The 17,923-nt window shown below is 40.5% G+C and overlaps 1 protein-coding gene across 7 annotated transcripts in view; it reads left to right on the forward strand.

The window, feature by feature from the left end:
• fars2 (phenylalanyl-tRNA synthetase 2, mitochondrial) overlaps positions 1–17,923 on the forward strand; it is a 493,023-nt gene that overhangs the window by 4,810 nt on the left and 470,290 nt on the right. Inside the window, exon 2 of one of the 7 annotated variants that reach the window (XM_078539572.1) lies at positions 13,131–13,273. The exons of the other annotated variants lie outside the window; for them this stretch is intronic. The gene's annotated coding sequence lies outside the window, so the exon portion shown is untranslated. The remainder of the gene's footprint in view (positions 1–13,130; positions 13,274–17,923) is intronic. 7 annotated transcript variants of the gene reach the window in all.

Genomic DNA, 17,923 nt, shown 5'->3' on the forward strand with positions numbered 1-17,923 from the left:
TGGACATCAAATAGTCAGGTGACCCTCACAATTTGGGCTAATACATATATAGCTCTATTACTAGATGGATAGCATGTGCAATGTTGTCAAATTGAAGCTCCTTGAGATTTTCTACTATATAAGGTGCGATACAAATGCAAATCATTGTTGTTAAATCTGTAAAGTGGTACATGAAGTGTAAACCTACCTCAGTGGTAGCACTCACGCTACTGATTCAGAACATCATGGGTTCAAGCCTCACTTAGGAGCTTAAGCACTGATGCTAGGTTGATATTTGAGGAGTACTGCATCGTCAGAAGTGCTATTTTTCAGATGGGATATTAAACCAAGGCCTCTTCTGGCTTTTAAAATAGATGTAAAAAAATCCCATGGCAAAATTTGAAGAAGAAAAAAGGGAGTTTCCTGAATTCTGGTTAACATTTATCCTTCAACCAACCCTATCAGAAACAGGTTATATGGTTAATCATCCATTGCTGGGATCCTGCTGTTTGCAAATTGAATGTTGCATTTGCCTACAAAACAGTGGTGATCACATTTGAAAGGATTAAATGTTTGTGCAGCATTTTGGGAACATCCTGAGGATGTGAAAGGCGGTGCAAAAATACAAGGTTGTACTTTCTTTGGCAGTAAAAGATGAATTGCCACATTTTTGATCTGGTTGAATATATATTCCCATATAAATAACATCTGTTAGACAACCAACATATTAAATGTTTACAGTCTCCCTAAAATATTTAAAATTACTATGCAGTTGTATACTACTTCTGCATTAACTCCTTTCAGAAGTTCATCTGCATGTTGGCAATGTGGCACTCACTATTCCTTAATTGCTTGCAGCTTGAGCTCTTCTGCTAGGGTTGCCAACCCTTCCGGGATGGCTGGGAGTTTCCTGGAATCGGTCTCAATCTCCTGGTGCCCAAACAAAGCTCCCGGCAATGGCGGCCAGGACTGTACAATAGCCAGTCCCAGCCTGTGCTTGGATACCACCTGACCCTCCAGATGCCCAGGACAAATTATTAGCCAATCACAGCTTGTGCTTGGGTACTACTTGACCTTCCTTACGTTAGGGACCAGCTGTCAGCCAATCACAGCCTGCGTTCAGGTACCAGTTGACCTTCCCTACGCCAGGAACCTGCTCCCCCACCCACGGAAATGCTCGACTTGGCATCGGCGGAGGCCACTTGACAGAAATATCTGAGTGGCCTGCAGGCCACATGATCAGTGCTCCAATCAATTGAGGCGATGCCCACTTGGGCTGCAGAACTGGAGGAAAGGGCACTGATTATGAGCCAAGATTAGGCTCAGCTGAGACTGGCTGGATGCTGGTATTGTGATTAATTAGTGTTGTTATTGTTATTCATTAGTGTCGGATTGAATTGGTGGTGACCAGACGGACTGTTCTGCACTGTGGATTTCTGTCCCCCGAGAGCAACTGCCTGGGGAAGGATTTGACAGATTCAGTAACAGAATTTAGTGGAGACAGGCTCATTCCCTCTCACTTAGTGTCACACTGAACCAGTGTTCACAGTTGACAGAAACAGCTGATGTGAGTTGAGACCAGGTGACCTGCTTGACAGAAAAGCTCGATGGAGCACAGCCCTGTAGCCACTTTCCGCTGTATCTTTGTAGCTGTCAACCTCACATGTGTTACATTGAACTATATAAAATATACAGCATAGAAAGAGGCCATTTGGCCCAACTAGTCTGTGCCGTGAAATCACTTTTGCCGCTTCCCATGAGGTCACTTCTGCTGATGTCTCCTGGAATATGTCCAGCCAGTGTTGGCAACCCTATCTCCTGGGCTTTGTTTAGTCCTGTTATGAGGTGGCAGATGATGTGTGCCAGGCGGACCAAATCCACAAGGGAACTTGGACACCCTATCACAATGGTTTTGTAATTTGTGTTTATTACGAGAAGTTGTGTACACTGAATTTAGAAGTAATGAGTCCACTAAGACCTTTAGAGATTTTAAAAATTAAATTAAAGTATTTATTAACAAAATAAAAGATTTCAAGCACATACACAAGACTACAATTATTTAATACTATAACAGCTCCTAAAATTCCTAACTAACCTGACTCCCAGTTACACACCCTCTTTAAGGCAACAGTCCAAAATAGATTTTAGATTTAAAACAAGGCCAGCAAGTTAACACAGTCTCCACTTGACAGTGGAATTCCAAATGGTTTCCTCCAATTTTAGTTACTGGATACAGCAGACTTATGCACAAATGGCTGGACGTTTCTTCAAGGCTGTTTCACACATTCCTGTTAGATCTTACAAAGAGCCCAACATAGCCTTTCATTCTCCTTTATATATGTTTCTCTCACTTTAATATGTAAATTCCATTGCTTGATATGTTTGGAAATGTACTTTCCCATAATATAAAAACTTTAATGTTGCCAATGTTGTCAGTAACCTTTGGGAAAAATAAACACACTGCTTAGCCTTGCTTACCTGGCTAGTTGTAGACAGACTAACATCCCTTTGAAATCCCTTCACTTATCTAAAAATGCAAATTTCCTTCACACCTTACATGCTAAGCCAGCACCCATGTTTACTCATTTGCATTTCAAGTTCATTTCTACACCTAGCATCTTTTGATAATTTCAAGCTTGCAGTCTACCTGACTCCAAATGTAATTAAATCACACAGACAGAACCATCTACACTCACATCCATAAACCTACTTTACAACAAACCAGAAAAATATTATAAAAATTATTATACTTTCGTAACATGCCAAAGTAGGTCCCAATCATGCATCTGTGATGAACATAATTTTGAGGATCTTCTAAGTATGCCCAATTGTGTTACGCTTTATATAAAAAAGCCTTACTTTTTCTTTAATCCTTTTGTTTTTTGCTCTTTATTGCACTCTAGGCTTTCTGTTCAGCACTTAAATATTGAATCTTTGACCTACATTTGAAATTGTGCACGTTGATTATCATTTCATTATGATCAAGCATTTTTTGGCAATCCCATAGCTGAAGTACATATACCTGCTAAGATATATTATCCTAAAAAGCCAATATAACTAAAAGTTAACTATCGGTAATTTTACATTTTTCCAGTTTTCTTCCCTTTTTGGGCATCCTCACTTGACAGTGCTAACTTTTGTTTAAATGCAGTTCCTTACTTGTTTGTCTGGATAGCACATGAAGAATGAACGGTTGTTAGGATTTGGCCCCCACAATATAGAAACCTGTTTTTCTGTGGCATCCAGAGTTACACACTTTCCTGCAGGGGTTAATTGATAGTGATCAGGAAGGAAAATTGTGACCTGCATTTTAGCACTGACACCAAGTATAGTTCCTCTTACTTCCACAGCTGAGGTCAGCTAACTGTGCTCTGACAAAAGATTGTAACTCAAGTTTCTCAATCTGTATGTAAATAACAATGGATGATGCATTTAACCACTAAGTTATTGGGCGAGTCATCATTATTTTGTACTACACATACTGTGACAGAGGTCATTAAAAACACCAAGCCTGCTAGCTATTACTTTGATGACATTTTTCAACTTTTCATTGCAATGCAGAGTGCCGCAGCCTTCTCATAAACCAGTATCCATAAGGGATATTTTCAAGCCTGCTTTGAAACTTAAAATTGTTTTGACGGGCTAATCTTATGGACAAACCTGATAAGGGTAAATTATATTGTAGTCATCAATCTTTCAACATGAATGTAGTTGTGCATCAATGACTATGTGTCCTAGTCGTGAACAGTTGACATAACAGCCAATATGGGGGAAAAATTGACACAAAATTTAATCAGATGACCCCATGAACTTCACAGTACATATAATGAAAGGGATGGATACGTTGGAGTACGTTCAAGACTGTAATTTGATTTTTGGATTAAAGTGTCAGTCATAAACTGTAAGAGCAATCTAATCACCTTGATGGAGTATGGTCACCATTCTTTTATTTATTCTATGTATATTAGTATTATTTTCACAGTCTCTTCCACTTGCCCCACTGTACATCACAAAGATAAGGACAAAAGAGGGAGGCTTTTCAGCCCATCTATGTCATCTTTTCATTAAAACCTAAAATCCCCCATTAAAACATCTAATTGTCTCTTGAAGAATGTAATATTTTTACAATAAACATGTTTGATAGTAGTGAAAAAACCCAGAATAATAATCTTTGTAAATGAGAGGAACTATTTTATCATTGTATATTTTGTTTCACAAAATGAATGTCCTCCTTTGTATATAATACTCAAAATGATTGTGTGTACTGAAATCAACAGCTGGCATTGGGAGCATATGTAACTAAATACTTCAACAGCTGCAGTCAATGCAATCTCTGCCTCATGCAACTAGGAAGCTCAAATAAATGTTATTTTATTCCAAGATGGCTCCAATTCATGGAACTTGAGCAGGGAGATTTGTGCCAGTATTACCACACAAAGTAGGACTTTTTTTCATGAAATCTGGAAGTAGACTGTCTTGTGAAAGTGTTTAATGCACAAGAAGAGCATGGTTTTATCGGTTCTCCTGATAGTATTTTAAAACAAGGACTTGTGTATTGAAGAAGTATATAATAAAGCGAAACTGTTTCCAGTGGGAAAAGAGTCAGTAACCAGAGGAAACAGATATAAGATATTTGGCAAAAGCAGGACAATGGGTCTAACTGGAGAGCTCTACCAAAGAAACAGGACTGGCATAATGGGCCAATTGACTTCCTACTATGCTATGCTGTTCAATGGTTCTATATACACACAGCTGTGAGAGAGGAGATGGTGCAGGTAATTTCTGTGATGAATAATCAGCAGAAAGAAACCATTTATCTTGGTAATGTAAACTAAAGAAGCAGACTGAGAGATGACATACTATAATGGGATATTGGCAGAGCTGTCAAGTTCTGAAAGCCCTCCCGTTCCTCCCAAAAATTCTCTGTTTGGAAGGGCATTAATTTTTTTAAATTTAAAGTTCATGCCATATTTTTGAAATTCTAAAGAACATGGTGTAAACCTTGTATGAGGGATTTGTTGCATTGTGGAGTGTTCAGAGCATAAGCATAATTCCAGGATTTAAAATGGAGAAAAGAAATAACATTCGGAGAACATGGAGGGAAATTATAAACAATTTTGTAGGCATGCAAAAAATATTTTTTTAAGGAAGGGTGAGGTTGATTAGGGATGAAAAAAGTTAAAGATAATTGTTTCTAACAAATTTAATAGAGTAGTTTAAGGAAATAATGGAGTTTATTGATACAGGAAATGCAGTGGGTGTTGTGTATATTTGGATTTTCGAAAAGCATTCTATAAGTTGCAATGTAGAAGACCTTCCTGAAATTAAGGCGCAAGACATTAAAGTGAATGCAGCAGCATGCATAGCAAGTTGGCTAGTGAATGGAAAACAAAGTGTTGCTTTCGGGATGTTTTTCAGTTTGGATAGATGTGTACATTGATTTCCCTCCCCAGGTCCACCCAACCATTGTTGGGACCATTGCACTAGGCATATGGGCACAAACAACACGGAAGTGGAGAGCATAATCAATTGTGAATACCACTGAAAGCAACTTCAAGAGGACTTGCATTATTAGGTTAGTCACATAGATGTTAAATGAATTTTAACACATGGAAATGTGAGCTGATGCAAAATGGAAGCAAGAATAAATAGAGGAACGTCTGCTGAATGGTAAAATGTTTTTTTTTGAAAAGAAGCATATAATGTAAAGGTTCAGACACATATTTAAACATGGGAAGAAGATGTGTAAAGGAAAATGTTTCCTAGTCTTCATGAATAAGGTCATAAAGGGTTAAATAGGTGTGCAGAAACAAAAGAGGTAATGCTAAATAGTATAGATAATTTTAAGGGGAAGCTAGACAAGCATTTGAGGGAGAAGGGAGTAGATGGTTATGATGGTAGATTTAGATGAAGAAAGATGTGAGGAGGCTATAGTAGAACATAAAAACTGGCATAGACTGGTTGGGCTGAATAGCTTGTTTCTGTGCCGTATAATTTATGTAATCATATGTAAAACCATATAAATTGCTGTTAAAATATTGTATCCAGTTTTGAATGCCAGGGCTTTTAGATAGTATAGATTTACTATGATTTACTAGGATGACACCAGTAATGACTGACTTTAGTAATGAGGAAGCACTTAAAAAAGGGCTCCTTCATTAGAACAATGAAAGAAAGGAAGAGATCTGATAAAATTATGAAAGCTTTTGATCAGGTAGATTTGGCAGAGGCAGTTTTAGTGAGTTGGTAATTATCAGGCATTCCTCTCAAATCAACACCAAAAGAAGAAAGGCAGAAGTTAGGAGAAATTACTTTACACAAATGGTCATTTGGACATTGAATGCCCTATCACAGGGGTGGGAAACTGTTTTCTTATTAAGGGCCAATGACACATAGACAAAATCAGTCTTGGGCCACACACAAAAAACAGCTTAATTTATTTTATTAAGAGAGAATACAGAAATGTTCGACTCATCCATGCTGTAATGCGATGGCTGAGTTTGCTTTTCTTTAATGAGTGGCACAGCTTCTATGTCTCAATCACAGCACTCCTGAGATTCAGCTCAACTTTTTGCGTGCTTTCTTTTCCCATTTTCTCTTTCTCTCTCTCTCTCCTTTCCCACTTTGTCCGTGTGTCTCTCTCTTCCTCTCCTTTCGCATCCTGTCTCACCCCCAAACCAGCCCGGGGCAGTGACTCAACAACCCAAGGCTCTGCAGACTGAGGAAGAGACCCAGGGTTGGGGCCCAGAGACTGAGCCCTTGTCCTGAGGCACCAATAGAGCTAGGAGGGGGAAGGACGGTGAGCCACCGATGGAGCTGGGTGTCCTGCTCCCTTTCTTACCCCGCCCCAGGTTACTATAAAGTTTATAGTGTTCTAATTTCTGCCCTGTCCCAACAAGTTCCCCTATCCTGGAAAAGGTGTACCTCTATTGTCAGATCCACTCGGAAATGAAGTTCTCTGAGTTGAGGTCTGAGCATTTAGTACACTGACTGTCTGATTGAAAAGTAGATAACATAATAGGAAGTTATTAGAAGTGGATAAAGAATACTAAAATACTTGTTTGTCTTCTTTCTGTTCCATGGTATAGAAGCAATTTTTCCTGTCCTCCTTTATTCTCCACTTTCCCTACAGCACACATCATTCTAACCAGCCTGATTGACCTGGAAATCTTGTCTCAGATTTTTCCTATTAATGCTCATGAGTTAGTCACCCACTGTGGCTGTCCAGGTTATTCACACATCACCACCCGATCGGCAGCTGGTAGCTTCCTGTCCCTGTTCTGCTCTCCTGCTCCTAGATCTCGGGCCTTGCCCTCTCCCCATAGCCTGGGCCTCTGGTGACGACGACCAAGGCTCAAGCATCAGAACATGGCGGCGGGTGGCCCAGAGTGCAGCACGTGGCCGGGGCAGGACCAGATTTTGAATGATGGGCTGGATCATAAAGTGCAGCAAGCCGGGGGTTCCCCATCCCTGCCCTACCAGAAGCAGAATCAGTAATAGTTTTTTTAGAAAAAAGAATGGGCAAATATTTAAAAATAACTAAAGGTTGTATGGAAAGGGCAGAAAAATAAAACAATGTGGAGAGCAGAGACCTAAATAGACTTTTCCTGTGCAGTAAAATTCCAAGATAATAAAATTATAATATATTAAAAAGAAGAAACAATGCATTCCCTTAGACTTAACCATTTTCTTTAAGTACTGTGGCTAATGGATTTTATCTGGAACCAGTTCACTATTTCATAAGTGCAGAATCATGCAGAAATATTTGCAGGGGCATTTAACAAAACATTATTAACTAAAACCAAAAACTTGGAAGGGGTATACGCTTAACAAATGTACTCCGCCTGGAAGGGGAGAAGACCAGTTAAAGTTTTTTTTCATCATTAAGTTTGCCTTTGTTTCATTATTGCCTCCAGTAATGTGCTTGTAATGTCAGGCCCTTGGGGAGTTCAGTGAGAAGCAGAGCAAACATTTCTTGTCAATAGGTGATGGGAGCTGTGAGAGTTGAATCACACCTTGAAGTTTGTTGTCTATTTAATTTAACAGAAAACTGTGTTGCAGTTATTGATTTCCTTTGTAGTGCTCATTAGAGTGTGAAATTATTTGACTACTGGTTAGTAACACATTAGGATATGCGCCAGAATTCCTTAGTGGGCCTTGGTCTAGAGACATGAATCAAAAACAGATGGGAATGAGGCAGTGCACCTCCTTATACAAAGTACTGTGGTGTTGTTGACTTGGTGATGGCAACATTTGTCGTGATCATGGCATTGATCATCTGACAATTCAGTATCACTTGTCATGTTGTTAAATCCAGTTTTCTTCAGATACAATTTGATAATCCATAATCTGCATAACTCTAAAACCAAGTCTGCTGAAATCTAATGATGTCATTAGGATCCCAAGCCAACATATGCCAAATCACAGAATCGCCTGTTTATACAATTGCAACTGTAGAAGACTTTGCCAATTAGTTAGCTCTGTACCCTGGTTCCAGGTGTCAGCTGTGGCTCAGTTCATAGCACCCTCGCCTTTGAATCAGAGGGTTGTGGGTTCATGTCCCACTCCCGGAAACCAAGAACTGTGATTGTACTCGAAAAGAGTTGCAATCTGTGACTGTTGATAACTCGAAAGAGTTTCCTGGAGGTGTCACGCCATTTACTAGAGTGAAACTTAATAGTTTGACTTTACTTTTTAAAAAATTTTGCAAGTATTTAAATTGTTTTATTCATTTGTGTTTTTACCATGGCAAGCATATTTGTTCAACCAAGCCCATTCTTGGTTCTTTGCCCAGACTGTTCCTAAGCCGGTTACTGGAAGCTACAAGTGTCGCAAGAGATAATGCAACTGTTCAATTTTGTTGCACATTTTAATTGGTCTTACAAACATTAACAGCAAGATGTTCTTTATTTAAATTATTGAAATGATTGTGTGAAGTAAAATCGAAGCAGGTGAACAATGACTAGAGAAAGAAAATAACAATTTTTCTAAGTTTAAACATAAGAATGTTCTGTGGACAGTCAAATCTGCCTTTTCTCAAACTGCTGCTGTTAAAATCACTGCTGGTATGTATTATGTTTTTTTTATGTTTATCTTTAAAAGAAGTAGCAGCAGAGGTCATTGGCCTTTCGAGCCTTCTATGGCATTCAGTAGGATCAAGGTTGATCTTTTACCTCAACTCCACTTCCCTGTGCTAACCCCATTTCCCTTGATTCCCTTAATATCCAAAGATCTATCAACCTCTATCTTGAATATACTCAATTACTGAGCTTTCACAGTTCTCTGGGGTAGGGAATTTCAAAGATTCACAGTACTTGAGTGAAGAAATTTCTCCTCATTTCAAATTTAAATGGGCAACCCCTTATGCTGAGACTGTGACTCCCAATTTTAGACACTCCAGCCAGGGGAAGCACCGTCCCAGCATCTACCAGCACTTATCACCAGATCACAGTTTGGCCAGACCCCTATCCCTCGGGCAATTTTCCTTTGGGCAACTCATGTTCCACCCCTTCCACCTCTCATTCAAAGTCCTCGTTCTCTATCGTCCTGCCAAGTATGATAAAAAAACTTTTCTTTAATGAAGTATCTATATTGATTTCCTCCCTCAGCTTCTACACTAAACGACTTGACATTCTTGTTGATATCAAATTCCATCTCAACATCATGTTCTATCTCCTCTAAATTCACTGCCCTCTTTTGCTCCCTAAATCTCTCCCTCCAGTTAACTTCCCAACCCAAATTCATGGCCATCCCCTTGACCTTGCCATCTCATGTGGCTTTGCTAGTCTCAGTGTATCAAAACTATCCTCCAATTCACTTACTACAATAAAATGTTTGTTATCTGGCATGCTCAAGGAACGGGTGATGCCGGTTAAACAAAAGTGCTGGTTAACGGGGAGTAACATTACTTTGGACCCAAGACAAGATGTGGTATATCTTTGTTCAGGCACAATAACCAAAACTGACCCAATAATTTAATAATTATGGGCTGAGAATTCTGTGGAGAGTAACTCACTTCCCGACTTCCCAAAGCCTGTCCGCCACTCTACAAGGCACAAGTCAGAAGTGTGATGGAACACTCTCCACTCGCCTGGATGAGTGCAGCTCCAACAACATTCCAGAAGCTTGACACCCTTGAGGACAAAGCAGCTTGCTTGATTGGCACCCCATCCACTACCTTAAACATGGACTCCCTCTACCACCGATACACTGCAGCAACTCACTAAAGCTTCTTCAACAGCACCTTCCATACCTGCGATCTTTACTACCTAGAAAAACAAGGACAGCAGATGCGCAGGAACACCACCACCTGCAAGTTCCCCTCCAAGTCACACACCATCCTGATTTGAACTATATTGGCATTCCTTCCCTGATGCTGGGTCAAAATCCTGGAACTCCCTCCTTAACAGCCTTGTGGGTGTTCCTACAGCACATGGACTGCAGCAGTTCAAGAAGGCAGCTCACCACCACCTTCTCAAGGACAATTAGGCATTGGGAACAAAAATGCTGGCCAAGCCAGCAACGCCCACATCCTGTGAAAGAATTTTTAAAAAATTTCAACGTAAAGCCAATGAACAACTTCTGCAGATTTACAATCTATTGCCTCAGGAGGCTGAGGTGGATCATCCACTTGGCACTTCTGGTTGAAGATGGTTGCAAATGCTTTAGCCTTGTCTTTTGCATTGACATGCTGGGTTCCACCATCACTGAGAATGGGGATATTTGTGGAGCTTCCTCCTGCGGCTAGTTATTTAATTGTCTACCACTATTTATAATTGGATGTGGCATGACTGCAGAGTTTAGATTTGACCCGTTGGTTGTGGAATTGCTTAGCTCTTTCTATCGTATGCTGCTTCTGCTGTTTAGCATTCATGTCATCCTGTCTTGTAGCTTCACCACGTTGGTACCTCATTTTTAGGTATGCCTGGTGCTGTTCCTGGCATGCTCTTCTGCACTCCTCATTGAACCAGGTTGGCCCCTGACTTGATGGTAATGGTAGATTGAGGGATATGCTGGGCTGTGAGATTACAGATTATAGCTGAATACTGTTTGGCTGCTGCTGATAGCCCATAGCATCTCATGGATACCCAGTTTTGAGTTGCGATACCTGTTCAAAATCTATCTTATTTAACAAGGTGGTAGTGCCACACAACACAATGGAGCAAGCCCTCACTGCAAATGTTTCAGCCTTATCTTTTGCACTGATGTGCAGGGCTCCTCCATCATTGAGGATGGGGATATTGGTGGACCCTCCTCCTCCAGTGAGCTGTTTAATTGTTCACTACCATTCACGATTGGATGTAGCAGGACTGTAGAGCTTAGATCTGATCCATTGGTTGTGGGATCGCTTAGCTATGTCTTTCAATTGCTGCTTATGCTGTTTGGCACTCAATAGTCCTGCGTTATAGCTTCACCAGGTTGATACCTCATTTTTAGGTATGCCTGGTGCTGCTCCTGGCATGCCCTGCTGCACTCTTCATTGAGCCAGGGTTAATCCCCTGGCTTGATGGTAATGGTAGAGTGGGAGATATGCTGGGCCAAGAGGTTCCAGATTGTGTTCGAGTACAATTCTGCTGCTGCTAATGGTCCACAGTGCCTCATAGATGCCCAGCCTTGAGTTGCTAGATAATTTCGAAATCTATCCCATTGAACACGGTGGTAGTGCCACACCATACGATGGAGGGGTATCCTCAATATGAAGGCGGGACTTTGTATCCACAACGACTGTGTGGTGGTCACTCCTGGATCATACTCCATGGACAGATGCATCTGCGGCAGGCATGTTGTTGAGGATGAGGCCAAGTATGTTTTTCCCTCTTGTTGGTTCCCTCACCTGCTACTGCAGCTCCATTCTAGCAGCTATGTCATTTAGGACTCGGCCAGCTCAGCCAGTAGTGGTGCTACCGAGCCACTCTTGATGATGGACGTTGAAGTCCCCCACCCAGAGTACATTCTGCATGGTGTTCAACATGGAGGAGTACAGATTCATCAGCAGGGGGAGCTTGGTATGTGGTAATCAGCAGGAGGTTTCCTTGCCCATGTCTGACCTGATGCCATGAGACTTCATGGGGCCTGGAGTCGATGTTGAGGGCAACTCCCTCCAGACTGTATACCATTGTGTTGCCACCTCTGCTGGGTCTGTCCTGCCGGTGGGATGGTGGTGTCTGAGACATTAGCTGTAAGATATAATTCTGTGAGAATGACTGTCAGGCTGTTGCTTGACTAGCCTGTGAGACTTTTGGCAGGCTTCCTAGATGTTAGTAAGGAGTAATTTGCAGGGTTGACAGGGCTTAGATTACTGTTGTCGTTTCTGGTGCCTAGGTCAATGCTGAGTGGTCTGTCCGTTTTCATTCCGTTTTTGTGACTTTGTAGCAGTTGGCTTGCTTGGCCATATAAGAGTCAACCACATTGCTGCTGTGGGTCTGGAGTCACATGTAGGCCAGACCAGATAAGGACGACAGATTTCCTTCCCTAATGGACATCAGTGAACCAGATTGGTTTTTACAACAATCGACAATGGTCATCATTAGACTTTTAATTCCAGATTTTTATTGAATTCAAATTTCACCATCTGCTGTGGCATGATTTGAACCTGGGTCTCTGGATTACTAGTCCAGCAACAATACCACTACGCCATTGCCAAATATGACCTTGTCGGAATTGGCCTTATCTCATGATTAGGTTTTTAAAAACTGCCTTTTCCAGTTAAGTTAGGGCATCTGTTAGAATGTGTCAACCTTTACCAAGTGTTTCTCCACATACAAAAGTTTGAAAACCACTACTTCGTAATGTTTGGGATTATGAGGCATCGCAGTAAACTGCACTTCTGATTTAAAAAGAAAGAAAAGTCCATATAAATATCTAAGTACCTGTTTATAGCTCATATGACTTGAAGGTTTTGCAAGGTTAAATAATTATTTGTGGAATATTTTCCTCAGATTTAGCACAAGTTGCAATTTTTCTCAAATGTGTTTGATGTCTTTGTATCCTATCCGCCATTTCTATTTCCAGCTTCTCAAGATTTAATCTGTATGTATCTCTTATTTCACATACCTACTCAGTGTGAGAAGGGGGAAGTGTTTTCTGGTGACTTTTTACCCAATTGCAAATCCATTGCCCATTTCCTTTTACTGCATCTATTTTTTGCCTAGATTTGATCAATGAGACCGTTGCATAATCATGAACTTCTAAATGGGTGTGACCCTCCTGACCTCACTCATGGTTGACTATAGAAAATGTACTTCTATAGAAAGGCAGTTGGGCCATCCCAAATACAACTGGGCATTGCTCCAAGGTGAAGTATTTTCCTGTCTACATGGGGTCTGTCTAGTCAAATGTTACTGAAAGTTGCTTATTGAGAAAACCTATTTCAACTGGACCATTTGAGACGGGGAATCAAATTCTGCCTTTAAAAGAAGTCCAGCACCATATCCCATTAGTTTCAATTATTGCTATATAATATCTTGCATTTGTCCACATAATATTGAATTATTTTCAAGAACTGAATTTTAAATGTGCTTTTTTTAATTCTGTAACATATTAGAGTAGCAGTTAACAAATTAAATTATGTTTTTTTTCAATGAAACCCCCTGCTATTTCATTTTTAGTAGACTAGAAGTGTTTTGTGGTAAAGTGGTAGAGAAGGATTCTGTTGCTTTATTTTGTTATCATTTTACTAGTATACAGTTTATGGTGAACAATACCTTATGACAAAAATAGGCAAAATGCTTGTATTGAAATTAACTTGAATTCTGTTTACAAACCAAAACAGCTTTGGCTCTGTAAAAATACCCTTATAAAGCTCCCAGTTATTAACGTTATCTCTGGTGTAAGACTGTGCTGACTTTGTTATTTGTCCTTTGAAAATTTGTAACAATTGAATATTGATCAGTACAGCACAATGAATTAAGTAATGTATGGACTCAGGTGTACACATAGTTGTTTGGTAGTACAGAACTTGAGTATTGCTGAAAAAGAGACATTTTTGTCAAAGCTTTTCGTCTTGCACTTATCAGGACAATTCACAAGAATACCAATCTTGGAATTCCCTTCCTAACAGCACTGTGGGTGTACCTATACCACATGGACTGCAGCGGTTCCAGAAGGCAGCTCACCACCATCTTCTCAAGGGCAACCATGGTTGGGCAATAAATGCTGACCCAGCCAGCGAAACCCACGTCCCGGAAATGAATTAAATTTTCTTAAAAAAACCCAGCAGTTTACACTGTATGAGAAGAGAGTGCTGATTGGTTGGCAAGTGATATCTGATTGGTAGAGGCGTTGCCATAGAGAATGCACCAGTTGATGATGAATGACAGTTAACCGCCAAGCATTGTTTGAAATTTAAACTAGGCAGCTTGACTCTCGTCAAGGCATTGCCTTGAGGAATGAACCAGCGAACGGCTATCACTTATTTTGTTTAGCTGAAACAGGCACAAAGCACATTGTGTGTACATGTTCTTTCTGTCTGCAAAGAACAGGGCCCTGTGTATTAATATATGTAGCTTGCAGTACATGCAAATGTACCACCCCTGCGAGTGTGACTGACAATTGTAACTTGATTGTCAGAGTAATTTTTAGCACACTGAGGATTATTTAGCAAATATTGTCCAATTGCAGAATCACATTTAATGTTAGACACTGTTTTGAGTTTTGCAAGTCCAGGCTGGTTGGGTACTCTGTACCTTGCCCGTTACGAATAGCGGAAGGGAAATGCTGTTTGATACGATCAGCCAGTCTTTGGGACATACGAGCTATATACCTAGCATCACACTGGCACTGAAATTTATATACCACATTACTCATCTGTGTGATAGGCAGAACGTTGTTTTGGTTTGGCGGCAGCATCCTGTTAGTGGCGAACACCACTCGTGTTGCTACTGCATAGTAGCAGTATAAAACAGCTAGCTTCACCCATTGCCCAAATTTCTGAAATGTCTTGCCCTTCCAGGGAAGCACTTTTCAGGGCCAAAAGTGACGGCCTTGGGGCCACTCATGAGTTTCTGCAATATACAGCGTGAAATGATCTGATCAGGGTAGCCATTATGTTGCAGGATGCCTTTGATGCGCCCTATTTTGGCAACAAGCATGGTGAGCAAATGGCTCCGGCCCTATTTACGAAGTTGTCGATAAGGCCAATCTTATAGCGCGTGGAACTGCAAGAATCCCAACCCGTATATGACCCATGAAGATAGTCTTGCCACAGACTGTGGTAGAGAATTCCCTGGCAGATTTCACAACTAGTACATCAAGGGAAGGGAGTTCATTTGATTGCTCTATTTCAAAGGTGAATTTGAGCGCAGGATGGAACTCATTAAGATATGTAGGGAAATTATTACATGCAGCTGCAGATTTAAATATAGCAAACGTATCATCCACATATCGAAAATATACAAGGAGTAGGAGGTTAGGTGTCATTCCATCGAAGACACGTTTCTCATGGAACCCGACAAAGGTTCTATGGTTGACAGAATTGTTACAACCAGTTTTGAGCATGTTTTACACGTACAGAGTGAAGGATTCCTTCACTTTTGCGAAGACCATACAGGCTTCCATATCAACAGCAATGTTGTGACCATGTGCTCATTTGACATTGCTAGCCTATTGACCAATGTTCCTCTTAAGGAAGTCATAGATATTTGTGCTGCAACACTATATCATAGCGACCTAGACCCGCCACCATTGCGTAAATCAGTATTCATTGAACTTATGAACTCTGTAACTCACGCAGTTGAGCTCGGTTTTAACGACATCGTGTATGTCCAGATACCATTGGGATCCTCTCTAGGCCCAGCTCTCACAAATAAGAGTCAAGTTGCCTGGTTTAAATTTCAACAATCCTAAGCAGTTAACTGTCACTTACCATCAAATAGTGCATTCTCTATTGCAACACCTCTAACAATCTGAGTCCACTTGCCAATCAATCAGTACTCTCTTTTCATACAGTATAAATTGTTGTTCCCATGTGGTATTCTTGCGAATTGTCCCGATGAGTGCAAGACAAAAAGCTTCAACAAAAATGTCTCTTTTTTTCAGCAATACTCAATGTATGGACTGTTGTATGTCCCAGTTAATCTAGGTTTAAACGGTATTTTAAGGCAGCTTGCATATGAGTGAATGGGAGGGCTGCTATATTTAATTATTATTTTGTCCAAAGTTCTCTCCAATTTGTCTGATGGAGTCAGCAGTATTTATATGCATCTTTTTAATGGAACCATATTCATATAAGCACATATTGTTGAAATTTTACTGTATTTCTATGGAAATTGGATCAGCAGTACCACTTACCTTTCTTCTAAATGTACATAATTCAGTTGATGAGATTGCTAAGCGATGATTGTACCTCTTTGCTGATATAACTAGGTTCTGTTGCAGAGTCAGTCTTAGCAGCCTTTCCCTGCTGAGTTGTTTGACTACTCACTTTCTCAAGAAAAAAAATCTACTGAATAAACAAGCATAAACAATAAAGAAATGCTAATCTTAATTTTTTTTGTCGGGTATGACATTTGTGAGTGGACCTCTTTCAGCATGGTGCAAATAAAGTTTTTTGAAAGTAGGAGAGTCAAAATATATCATTCAATATGTGTTTGTTGATCTAAGGATGCCTCACTTTCTGTACTTAGCTTGATTAATGTGGTCTTAATCTGTTCTGTGCAGAAATAAGGAAATCCTTCATGGGCTAAAGAAAAGTTGACTTAATTTGCTCATCCTGTTTGAATTATATAAACTTGGCCAAGGAGTAATGTGATCATCTATTGCTTAGGATGCTGGATGTTGATTAGGCTGCAAATGGGAAAAAGTGGTGAAAAATTTGTAATTTATATCACCCCTATGATTTAAAAAATGACTGTTTTCTGTTCTGAATAGCTGATCTGCTCTGGTGTTAGTTTTCCACTGTTATGATCTAAGAGTACTTTCATTGTTTCACAAGACCCTGTTTTGTTGTTCAACATCTACTCCCTATTACTCTTCCTCATGTTTCCTTTTACCTATCATTTTTCTTCATATTGCTTATCACCCTTTTCTGTTCCACATGGCTCTCCACCCTAGGACATTGGAATTATTCTACCATCTGTTCTGTTATAATATATGGATTTTTATCATCTCTGTTTTGTCGCTGTCATTTTTTTCCTTCTGCTGTCTATGCTTCATTTTCTTGACTGTCACCACAGCCACAAAGAAAGGTTGAGGCTCCAATGTCAGTTACAGTGGAACTGGCATTCCTAACGATGAACAGAAGCTCACATTTTTTTCATTATTCATTCATGGGATGTGGGCTTCACTGGTTGGGCCAGCATTTATTGCCAGCATTTATATCCCTAGTTGCCCTTGAGAAGGTGGTGGTGTGCTGCCTTCTTGAACCGCTGCAGTGGTACACCCATAGTGCTGTTAGGAAGGGAGTTCCATGATTTTGACCCAGCAACAGTGAAGGGATGGTGATATATTTCCAAATCAGGATGTTGAGTGACTTGGAGGGGAACTTCCAGGCGGTGGTGTTCCCATCTATCTGCTGCCCTTGTCCTTCTAGATGGTAATGGTCATGGGTTTGGAAGGTGTTGTCTAAGGAGCCTTGATGAATTCCTGCAGTGTATCTTGTAGATGGTATACACTGCTTCTGCTGTGCATCGGTGGTGGAGGGAAAGAATGTTTGTGGATGTGGTGCCAATCAAGCAGACTGCTTTGTCCTGGACGGTGTCAAGCATCTTCAGTGTTGTGGGAGCTGCACTCATGCAGGCAAGTGGGGAGTATTCCATCACGCTCCTGACTTGTGCCTTGTAGATGGTGGACAACCTTTGGGGAGTGAGGAGGTGAGTTACTTGTCACGGGCTTCCGAGCCTCTGACCTGCTCTTGAAGCCACAGTATTTATATGGCTAACCCAGTTCAATTTCTGGTCAGTGGGTAACTCCCAGGATGTTGATAGTGGGGGATTCAGTGATGATAATG

The sequence above is a fragment of the Cetorhinus maximus genome, chromosome 3 (genome assembly GCF_964194155.1).
Source record: "Cetorhinus maximus chromosome 3, sCetMax3.hap1.1, whole genome shotgun sequence".
NCBI lineage: Eukaryota > Metazoa > Chordata > Chondrichthyes > Lamniformes > Cetorhinidae > Cetorhinus > Cetorhinus maximus.